General features: G+C 40.2%; 1 protein-coding gene across 1 annotated transcript in view; it reads right to left on the bottom strand.

The window, feature by feature from the left end:
- LOC132384505 (RAS guanyl-releasing protein 1-like) overlaps nucleotides 1-9,775 on the bottom strand; it is a 99,380-nt gene extending 89,605 nt beyond the window's left edge. The window contains exon 1 of the mRNA XM_059955660.1: nucleotides 9,712-9,775. The gene's annotated coding sequence lies outside the window, so the exon portion shown is untranslated. The remainder of the gene's footprint in view (nucleotides 1-9,711) is intronic.
- Nucleotides 9,776-12,003: the final 2,228 nt, after the last annotated feature.

Below are 12,003 nucleotides of genomic sequence, written 5' to 3'. Positions count from 1 at the left end.
TGGGCTTAATAATGTCAGATGAAAATTAAGTAAAAAAAGTAAATAAATGCAGTAGCTGATATTACAAACACTGCAAGTTAAATTGTGTGAGTAAAACATACACGTGCACACTCACACTCACAGTCACACTCTCACTCAAACACACACTCATAGATTCAAGCTGGAAACAAGCACTTCAGGAGAGCATGTCATTGCTTTGTGCACAAGGCAGGAACAATGGGTGAAATATCTATTACCTTTAGTACTGGAAGCAATAAATTTGGAATCATTTCAAAACTATCTGGTGTCATAACCATCATCCTTAGTGAATGAATCAAGATTGACGAAGTCCCTGATTTATAGTGATGATTCCTATGTACAGAAAAAAATGACAGATATGCCACCATTTCATCCAACAGAAGCATTTCAAGGCCCTGGAGTGGATAAAAATCTAGTTCTGGCATCTTCTGAGCTTCCTCAGGAGGATATTGTTAGAAAGCAGAGAAGCTTTGATGGAAATTGAGAACCTGACCACCATTGCAAAGGAAACTAATTCCATTAAAAAGGGAGGGATACTATCACGCTGGAAGTACAAGAAAGTCTGTAATAATCTGTTGAATATGGAGAACAGTAAGATAGAAGGCGAGATTGGGGTGGTGGGGTGGGGAGGATCTATTAGGAAGTCTGACAGGGAAGAGGGCATTTTTAGAACAGATGTATCAAAGAAAGAGCATAGGTGAATGTAACTGAGTTGTAACAGCAAAGCAGCTGAGAGAAGCAAATCTTGAAGCAAATTCTGATTACTAGACTATTGTCAGAAATGGGGATAGAGGAAATCAGGAGAGAAAGTAAAAGTAAGGGGTATTGTCATTTGCTAGCTGAGTTGTCAATGTTTTTCCAATTAACATAAAGAACAGGAAATAGTATGAAGCTTTCATCAATGTGCAAGAAAAAGAGTCAAGAGAACTCGAGTAAGGTTGGAACAAAAATGTTCATTTCCTGTGAAAAAGCAAACTTAACTACACCTCGTGTTCCAATGGCAGTAACTTTTAATTGGAGGAAGTGAGTAGAGTAATAAGAGAAACTATTCATTCAATGAACAAGTTCAGATAGGAGGATTAGAGTAGTGAGAGACATTTGTTTTGGCCTTCTTTCAATCACAATGCTTCAACTATTCTTTTGAAATTTAGAGGTTTTGAACACCTGTAATGAAATAAAGATATTTTGAACCAGGAAGTTGGAAACTTGAAACGGTCGAGTTTAGCTGAGCATATAGAGGTGGGAAAACTGGTTATGGGGTAAACAGGGATAAGGTAGGGGGAAACATGGGATAGGAATCAACTGAAATAATACATCTGACAGGAAGTTTTATGTTTTTAGACACCGGAAAGACAAATGCTTTTATCTCAGAGTGCAAACTGCAAAAAACGAAATGAAACTGTGGACCTGGAGAGCTGTGAAACTGATCCTGTGCTGTTTCAGACACAGGATTCTTTTCTATATGAGCTACAAAATGCAAAGCAATGCAAGAACCGACAAGAAGAAACCTGTTGCCACAAAGAGCAGTATTACAACAAGACCAATATTCCTGGAAACCATAGAAACATAGAACATTACAGCACAGAAGCAGGCCCTTTGGCCCTCCTTGGCTGTGCCAAACTATTTTTCTACCTAGTCCCACTGACCTGCACCTCGACCATATCCCTCTGTACCCCTCTCATCCATGTACCTGTCAAGTTTTTCTTAACTGTTAAAAGCAAGCCTGCACTTACCACTTCATCTGGCAGCTTATTCCACACTCCCACCACTCTCTGCGTGAAGAAGCCTCCCCCCATTGTTCCCTTTAAACTTTTCCCCCTTCACCCTTAACCCATGTCCTCAGGTTTTTTTTTTCTCTGCTGGCCTCAGTGGAAAAAGCCTGCTTGCATTCACTCTATCTATACCCATTATAATTTTATATACCTCTATCAAATCTCCCCTCATTCTTCTACGCTCCAGGGAATAAAGTCCTAACCTATTCAACCTTTCTCTGTAACTCAGTTTCTCAAATCCCAGCAACATCCTTGTAAACCTTCTCTGCACTCTTTCAACCTTATTAATATCCTTCCTGTAATTAGGTGACGAAAACTGCTCACAATACTCCAAATTCGGCCTCAGCAATGTCTTACACAACCTCACCATAACATTCCAGCTCATACTCTTTACTTAGATTTATAAAGGCCAATGTGCCAAATGCTCTCTTTACAACCCTATCTACCTGTGACATCACTTTTAGGGAATTTTGTATCAGTATTCCCAGATCCCTCTGTTCTACTGCACTCCTCAGTGCCCTCCCATTTACCTTGTATGTTCTACCTTGGTTTGTTCTTCGTTAAACTCCATCTGCCGTTTTTGAGCCCATTTTTCCAGCTGGTCCAAATCCTTCTGCAAGCTTTGAAAACTTACCTCACTGTCCACGACACGTCCAATCTTTGTATCATCAGCAAATTTGCTGATCCAATTTACCACATTATCATCCAGATCATTGATATAGATGACAAATAACAATGGACCCAGCACTGATCCCTGTGGCACACCACTAGTCACAGGCCTCCACTCAGAGAAGCAATCCTCCACTACCACTCTCTGACTTCTCCCATTGTGCCAATGTCTAATCCAATTTACTAGCTCACCATGTATACCTAACAACTGAATCTTCCTAACTAAACTCCCATGCGAGACCTTGTCAAAGGCCTTACTGAAGTCCATGTAGACAACATCCACTGCCTTCCCTTCATCTGCTTTCCTGGTAAACTCCTTGAAAAACTCTAATAGATTGGTTAAACATGACCTACCACATACAAAGCCATGTTGACTCTCCCTAATAAATCCCTGCCTATCCAATTACTTGTAGATCCTATCTCTTAGTACTCCTTCCAATAATTTACCCACTACTGATGTCAAACTTACCAGCCTATAATTTCCCGGATTAGTTTTAGAGACTATATTAAACAATGGAACAACATGAGCTATCCTCCGATCCTCCAGCATCTCACCCATAGATACCGATATTTTAAATATATCTGCCAGGGTCCCTGCAATTTCATCACTAGTCTCCTTCAAGATCCGAGGGAATACCCTGTCAGGTCCTGGGGATTTATCTACTCTGATTTGCCTCAAGACAGCAAGCACTCCTCCTCTTCAATCTGTATAGGTTCCATGACCACACTACTTGTTCATCTTATTTCCATAGACTCCATGCCAGTTTCCTTAGTAAATACAGATGCTAAAAACCCATTTAAGATCTCCCCCATTTCTTTTGGTTCCATACATAGCCGACCACTCTGATCTTCAAGAGGACCAATTTTATCCCTTGCTATCCTTTTGCTCTTAATACACCTGTAGAAGCTCTTGGGATTATCCTTCACCTTGACTGCCAAAGCAACCTCATGTTTTCTTTTAGCCTTCTTGATTTCTTTCTTAAGTATTTTTTGCATTTTTTTTTACTCAAGCACCTTATTTGCTCCCTGTTGCCTATATATGTTATACATCTCTCTCCTTCTTTATCAGCGTTCCAATATCCCTCCAGAATCAAGGTTCCTTATACTTATTCATTTTGCCTTTAATCCTGACAGGAACATACAAACTTTGCACTCTCAGAACTTCTCCTTTGAACGCCTCCCATTTACCAATCACATCCTTGCAGAGAACAACCTGTCCCAATCCACACTTTTTAGATCCATATAAGCATATAACAACTACAGCACAGAAACAGGCCATCTTGGCCCTTCTAGTCCATGCTGAACACTTACTCTCACCTAGTCCCACCGATCTGCACTCAGCCCATAACCCTCCATTCCTTTCCTGTCCATATACCTGTCTAATTTTACTTTAAATGACAATATCGAACCTGCCTCTACCACCTCTACTGGAAGCTCATTCCACACAGCTACCACGCTCTGAGTAAAGAAGTTCCCCCTTGTGTTACCCCTAAACTTTTGCCCCCTAACTCTCAACTCTTGTCCTCTGTTTGAATCTCCATATAACTATATAACCATATAACAATTACAGCACGGAAACAGGTCATCTCGGCCCTTCTAGTCCGTGCCGAGCACTTACTCTCACCTAGCCCCACTGACCTGTACTCAGTCTATAACCCTCCATTCCTTTCCTGTCCATATACCTATCCAATTTTACTTTAAATGACAACATCGAACCTGCCTCTACCACTTCTATCAGAAGCTTGTTCCACACAGCTACCACTCTCTGAGTAAAGAAATTCCCCCTCGTGTTACCCCTAAACTTTTGCCCCCTATCCTTTCTCATTTCTTCAAATTTGGCTTTTTTTCCGGTTTAGAACCTCAACCCGAGGACCAGATCTATCTTTATCCATGATCAAGTTGAAACTAATGGTGTTATGATCACTGGAACCAAAGTGTTCCCCTACACACACTTCCGCCAACTGTCCTAACTCGTTTCCTAATAGGAGATCTAATATTGCATCCTCTCTAGTTAGTACCTCTACATATTGATTTAGAAAACTTTCCTGAACACATTTTACAAACTCTAACCCATCTAGACCTTTAACAGTATGGGAGTCCCAATCAATATGTGGAAAGTTAAAATCCTCCACTACCACAACCTTATGTTTCCTGTAGTTGTCTGCTAGCTCTCTGCAGATTTGCACCTCCAATTCTTGTTGACTATTGGGTGGTCTATAATACAACCCCATTAATGTGGTCATACCTTTTCTGTTTCTCAGCTCCACCCAAATGGCCTCAGTAGACAAGCCCTCTAATCTGTCCTGCCTGAGCACTGCTGTAACATTTTCCATGACTAGGAATGCCACCACCCGCACCCCCCCCCCCCCAACCCTTCATCCCTCTGCCTCTATCATGTCTGAAACATCTAAACCCTGGAACATTAAACTGCCAGTCCTACCCTCCCCCCATAGCTAAGTTTCACTAATGGCTACAATGTCATAATTCTATGTGTCAATCCATGCCCTCAGCTCATCTGCCTTCCCCACAATACTCCTCGCATTGATATAGACACACCTCAGAAGATTACTACCACCACACACAACCCTTCTATTTCGGACTTTGCATGAACTTTTAACATAATTTATTTTCACCCCTGCTCCACTATATACTCTGGCACTCTGGTTCCCATCCCCCTGCATATCGAGTTTTAACCCCCCCCCCCCCCCCACAATAGCACTAGCAAATCTCCCTGCAAGGATATTTTTCCCCCTGTAGTTCAGGTGTAACCCATCTCTCTTGTACAGGTCCCACCTGCCCCAGAAGAGGTCCCAATGATCTTGAAATCTGAAACCCTGCTCCCTACACCAGTTCCTCAGCCATGTGTTCATCTGCCAGAGCATCCTACTCTTACCCTCACTGGCATGTGGCACAGGCAGCAATCCTGAGAATACCACCCTTGAGGTCCTGCTTTTTAACTTCTTACCAAGCTCTCTATACTCACTCTTCAAAACAAAAAGAGAAAGTGCTATAAAAACTCACAGGGTCACCCAACAACATTAAAGAAATATGCAGGGCTTGTATTTCAGCCCTGGAAAAAGAATGGGATTTCACAGGTTTTAGGTGCAATCATGGGGAGAAAGAAAAGGAGACAACAAAAGCCCAACTTTGTTACTTTCCATTCCAATCATAACAAGACGATCAGTTTACTTTTGAAACAGGTTTAATGGACATATATGTAATTAGTAAAAGTCTCTTGATGGATCTGCTACTGAGGAGATTACTGTAAATTTTATAACATCATTTTCTAATCTAATTATATTAGCATTGCAGTTGCTTTGCATGTATTATCTGTGCTTCAATATTCAACACCAGTGAAAACAGCTTAATTTCTGAGTCTTTATAAAAAAGTATTTTGTACTGTGAGCTATTTTTTCTCAGTAAACATCCTGACCTCAATAAGTTAGACATAATTTTTCACACCTTCTAAACTATCGTCTGAGCAGAAATTTGCACTACTGACCTGCATGCATGTAAATTATTAGTTTGCTTAATATGTTAACACCTTAATTGCTTCCTTTTTTATATTTTAGTGAAACCAAAGTGTTATAAAATATTTCCCAGTACTAAGGTAAAGAGTATTATATTATTCAATATTAAAATTTGAATGCAATCCCCTAGCTTATGAACCTAATTGATTTAATTCTCCGAAAGTTACCTTTTATGTAGTACTCTCATGGCAACATCAATATCCTCCTCCAGATCTTTTTTTTAAAAAGCAGTGTGAGCAATATGACCAAGAAGATACTTCTGTTGAAACTGAAGTAGTCACTGTTCCCAATAACAACAATTTTCCACTGATCATAAACTATGCAATTATACCTCGGATCAAGCTGCTACTTAAATTTCAACTAGGTCACTCCCAGCATTGACAAAATACTGAAACTCCACAGAGATCAGCGCAAAAGGAGTATGTTTACCTTTATACGTTTAGTATCATCAAAGAATACCACAGGGGAGGGGTGAGTGGGGGAGTGCTGGAAAGGGGAATAAATACTGCCCCCAGGTATTAATTGAGTACAGATTAAAGGTGCTATTTGCACTTCCTGCATTTTACTTGCAGATGACGGAGCCAGTTCTCATCCACTAGTGAAAAATTTCTGCCTACAGGTAAAATTAAATCTAATTTTATGACAGTAAAATTTACAAGGAACCAACACAGGCATCATTGCAGGAAAAGTGAAACTGTTAAACAAGTGTAACAAGATGCTTTTCAGAAATATTGTTGACCTCTGATTGCAACATTGAAGTAATTACTCTGATATGTTTAACCAAATAATGTCAAATCAAATGATAGTCCTAATCAAAATTACTGTATTATATGAGGTACAAAATTTCTGTATTATATGAAAAGGTTACAAAAATCATGGCCTCCTCGACCGTCAAGATGAGGCCACACGCAGGTTGATGGAGTAACACCTTTACTCCCGCCTAGGTAGCCTCCTACCTGCCGGCATGAACATTCAACTCACAGACCTCCGTTGATACCGCTGGCCCCCCCTTACCCCATCCCTATCTATAATTTTAGTCTGGTTCTCTTTCTCTCTCTTTTTCCCCCCTCACTGTAATCTCCCCTGAGCCCTACCTTTCTTTCTCTTTTATTTCCCCTAATTCTCCACCTTCCCCCTAAGCCCATTTCCCTCCAGCCTATCACTTCCCAGCTCTCTACTTCATCCCTCCCCCCACTTCTTATCCCCCCCTCGACCATCCCATGTTACTTCAGTCCTGATGAAGGGTTTTGGCCCAAAATGTTGTCACTATCTCCTCCCATAGATGCTGTCTGGCCTGCTGAGTTCTGCCAGCATTTTGTGTTTTTATTTATTTCCAGCATTTGCAGATTCAGTCATGTTGCCACAAAAATCAGTTAGCTGTGATAGCTAAATTATGGAGCACCTCGCTGTATAAAACTAGTAAAATATTAGAATTACAGGTAGAGTTGTTTCTTTTGCTATTAATTCAGTAGAAGAGACTGAGCTACAAGGGTTGAGGCAGTTTTGGAAAAGAACTGAAGCATAATGGCCATGGTGCTTTAAAAATAAGCCGAGGGGCCTGGTTCCGAGTCCCACCAAGGCTGCAGGAAATTTTAATCTGAAATATCAACTAACTCTAAATTATATTTTAAAACAACTAGAATCAGCAACAGAACTGGAATATATACAGTCATCTTGTTCAATTTTAGAAAAGGAAGTTGAACCTCACCCACAGCAATGAGACTGCCTCTCAACTGCCTTCTGAAATAGTCCAGTAAATAACTTAGATCAAAAGAATTTTGGAAATGCAATAAATGCCAGTATTGTCAGCCACATCCTATGGATGAAAAAAATATTTCCCATCATGGAAACTGCTTAAAACATAAAAAAAATCTCACAAGTCTTTGCACTATACCAGGAATGTGAGGAGCTACTTTAAGTCATTTGCAATTTTAACTCTACAATTTAATTTTCTAGCTCTGCATTGCAATCCTTACCAAAATTATAAATGGCATGTTTTGGATATGTGATAAAGGTGATAAACTTCTTGTCCTTCTTGAACTACCCTCAGCCTTTAACAGAGATGACAACGCTATCCTTAAACAATGCTGGTCCTGCATTGTCCAATTTATAGGTCCACATTTATCTACTTCAATACTTATCTCATGATGACAGAGAATCACAATTAACTTTCTTTCCACCCGCACAATATCTCTCAGCAACTCATGACTCTTTCTATTTCTCTTTAACGTGCTGATATTTGGCAGAAGTATCTAAAATTGCAGTATAATTTTGTAATGGGCATTGATACTAGAAATTACTTCCAACTCAATATAATGAAATTCATATTAATTACTGACAGAACCTCCAAAACAAACTCCATTCCTTAGTGATGACTGCAATTTTTTTTCCTGAAAATGGTAAGCGCTATAACAGAATATGCATAACATTGTTTCATATTTGATCCTGTGATCATCACTATGACTACATATTTCCTCCTCTACAATGTTACCTGACACCACCCTTGTGTCAAAACATCTGTAACTGAAGCACATATGCCTTTTTTAATAACTAAATTTGACTGTTAGCATTCAGTCCTCACCCATCATCTCAATCTATCCATAGCTTTGAAATCTTCAAATATATTGCTGCCAATGTCTTAAGTCTGACCAAATTCAAGTATGCCACTCAGTTTGGTACACTGGTACATTGTAGGTAAATACCTCCTAATGAATAGCGTTGAAATATGTTCCCCATCCATTTTGAGTTCACCTGCAGGAAGAATTCTCTACTGATCATAGTTTCCTGCCACTGTCTGTAAGGAGTTTTTACATTCTTCCCATGACCATGCGGGTTTTTTCTGGGTGTTCCGGTTTCCCTCCACAGTCCAAAGATGTACTGGTTGATAGGTTAATTGGTCATTGAAAATTGTCTCGTGATTAGGCTAGGGTTAAATTGGGGAACGCCAGGTGGCAAGGCTCAAAGGGCCAGAAAGGCCAATTCTATGCTGTATCTCAATAAAATAAATAGATTAACACAGTCAATGGAACATAATGAAATCATGCACCCATTTACACTAATCTTCTTGATTCCCCCTCACTCCTAACAATTCACAACAGATTATACACTCTCCTACACAATTTACAGTAATCAATTAACCTACAGACCTGCACAAATTTGGGCTGTGGGAGGAAACTGGAGCACTTTGAGAAAAACATGCAAGTTCCATGATTATATAGGAGGTTACAACTGAACACTGTCGTTGGAGCTGTGGGGCAGCAGCTCTGCTAACTATGCCATTCTAGATGTTGCACAATTCAAATTTTACAATTGTATATAGCCAGAACTTTCAGAATTCACTTGCTCAGAGAGCTGATGGAAATTTGTGGAATGGGATCCTAGAACCAAACCTGCTGGATAGAGATGTACTGTAAATGAAACTTGATCTAACTGAATGACAGAACAGACTAAAGGAGCAGGATGGTCTACTCCTGTTCTTATGCAAAATACAAGTTGTCATAAGCTTCAATTAATAGTCAAAAGAAAAAGTCCATAATAAAATACTCTTATAGAATCTCTATGAAAAGTTCTGACTTAAACTGCTTCAAAACAACACAAAATCCACAATTGTCAGAGAATAATATAGATGAGAAACAAAATGGTTTACATTAAATAAAAAGCTGTAAGTAAAATTATTAAATAATAATTGCTGATACATGAAGCGCGAGCAAGTTGCGACTCACTGAGGTTTTTTCATTCCCATTACTGTTTGTGCACTGCCCGAAGCTGACATGTTGCATTTTGTTGGTATCTCATTGCTCATACAGAACCAGAAAGAATAAAATGACAGTGTTCATCTCACACTTCGTGGGCAACGACCAGTCTCTCGCACAGCTGCTGTTAAAAGTAACTTCAAAAGGAAATGCATTATTTCACAAGCAGTGTATATTTCCGACCTATGAATTGAGATCTTATCATCCAATAGACAGGAGGTAGCTGCTTGTCTGAAGGGCAATGATCATTTACCAATCATTGGCCTGTTCTAACATTGATATGCAAATAAGCCTGCCTTAAGAAAACATACCGTAAGTATGTCTTAACAAGCAGAGGTAATTGTACAGACTAAAGCTCCTGTCACCAGATGGTATGGCAATTATAATTTGCAGTGAACCTGAATATCTATACACTAAATATCATTATATTATGGATGTTCTTTTCATAGTTATTGTTCGTAAACTTTGACAGATTTTAGCATATATAACTAATGGTAGTGGCAAAAAATGGCATTTAATAAAGATATATTATACAAGATGGCTGACTAAAATTAATTGGAAATAAATATAGAAAAAGAGAAAACCTACAGCGCAATACAGGCCCTTCGGCCCACAAAGTTGTGACGAACATGTCCCTATTTAGAAATTACTAGTCTTACCTATAGCCCTCTATTTTACTAAGCTCCATGTACCTATCTAGAAGTCTCTTAAAAGACTTTAGCGTATTCACCTCCACCACTGTTCCTGGCAGCCCATTGTACATACTCACCACTCTCGGAGTAAAAAAAACTTACCCCCGACATCTCCTCTGTACCTACTCCCTAGCACCTTAAACCTGTGTCCTCTTGTGGCAACCATTTCAGCCCTGGGAAAAAGCCTCTGACTATCCACACAATCAATGCCTCTCATCATCTTATACACTTCTATCAGGTCACCTCATCCTCCGCCGCTCCAAGGAGAAAAGGCCAAGTTCACTCAACCTATTCTCATAAGGCATGCTACCTAATCCAGGCAACATCCTTATAAGTCTCCTCTGCACCCTTTCTATGGCTTCCACATCTTTCCTGTAGTGAGACGACCAGAACTGAGCACAGTACTCCAAGTGGGGTCTGACCAGGGTCCTATATTAACTGCAACATTAACTCTCGGCTCCTAAATTCAATTCCATGAATGATGAAGGCCAATACACCGTATGCCTTCTTCACCACAGAGTCAACCTGCACAGCTGTTTTGAGTGACCTATAGACTCAGACCCCAAGATCTTTCTGATCCTCCACACTGCCAAGAGCCTGATCATTAATGCTATATTCTGCCATCATATTTGACCCTCCAAAATGAGCCACCTCACACTTATCTGGGTTGAACTCCATCTGCCACTTCTCAGCCCAGTTTTGCAACCAACCAATGTCCTATTTTAACCTGTGACAGCCCTCCACACTATCCACAACACACCCAAACTTTGTGTCATCAGCAAACTTACAAACCCATCCCTCCACCTCCTCATTCAGGTCATTTATAAAAATCACTAAGAGTAAGGGTCCCAGAACAGATCCCTGAGGTACCCCACTAGTGATCAAACTTCATGCAGAATATGACCCATCTACAACCACTCTTTGCCTTCTGTGGGCAAGCCAGTTCTGGATCCACAAAGCAATGTCCCCTTGGATCCCATGCCTCCTTACTTTCTCAATAAGCCTTGCATGGGGAACCTTATCAAACACCTTGCTGAAATCCATATACACTACATCTACTGCTCTTCCTTCATCAATGTGTTTAGTCACATCCTCAAAAAATTCAATCAGGCTCGTAAGGCACAACCTGCCCTTGACAAAGACATGCTGACTACCCCTAATCATACCTCTCCAAATGTTCATAAATCCTGCCTCTCAGGATCTTCTCCATCAACTTACCAACCACTAAGGCAAGACTCACTGGTCTATAATTTCCTGGGCTATCTCAACTCCCTTTCTTGAATAAAGGGACAACATCCACAGCCCTCCAATCCTCCAGAACCTCTCCTGACACCATTGATGATGCAAAGGTCATCGCCAGAGGCTCAGCAATCTTCTCCCTCACCTCCACAGTAGCTTGGGGTACATCTCACCCGGTCCTGGCGACATATCCAACTTGATGCTTTCCAATACCTCCAGTGCATCCTCTTTCTTAATATCTACATGCTCAAGCTTTTCAGTCTGCTGCAAATCATCACTACAGTCACCAAGATCCTTTTCCATAGTGAATCCTGAAGTAAAATATTAAGTA

This window comes from Hypanus sabinus, chromosome 2 (genome assembly GCF_030144855.1).
Source record: "Hypanus sabinus isolate sHypSab1 chromosome 2, sHypSab1.hap1, whole genome shotgun sequence".
Classification (NCBI taxonomy): Eukaryota; Metazoa; Chordata; class Chondrichthyes; order Myliobatiformes; family Dasyatidae; genus Hypanus; species Hypanus sabinus.
The sequence above is the reverse complement of the archived record's forward strand: the minus strand, read 5'-3'. Positions and strand labels throughout refer to the sequence as shown.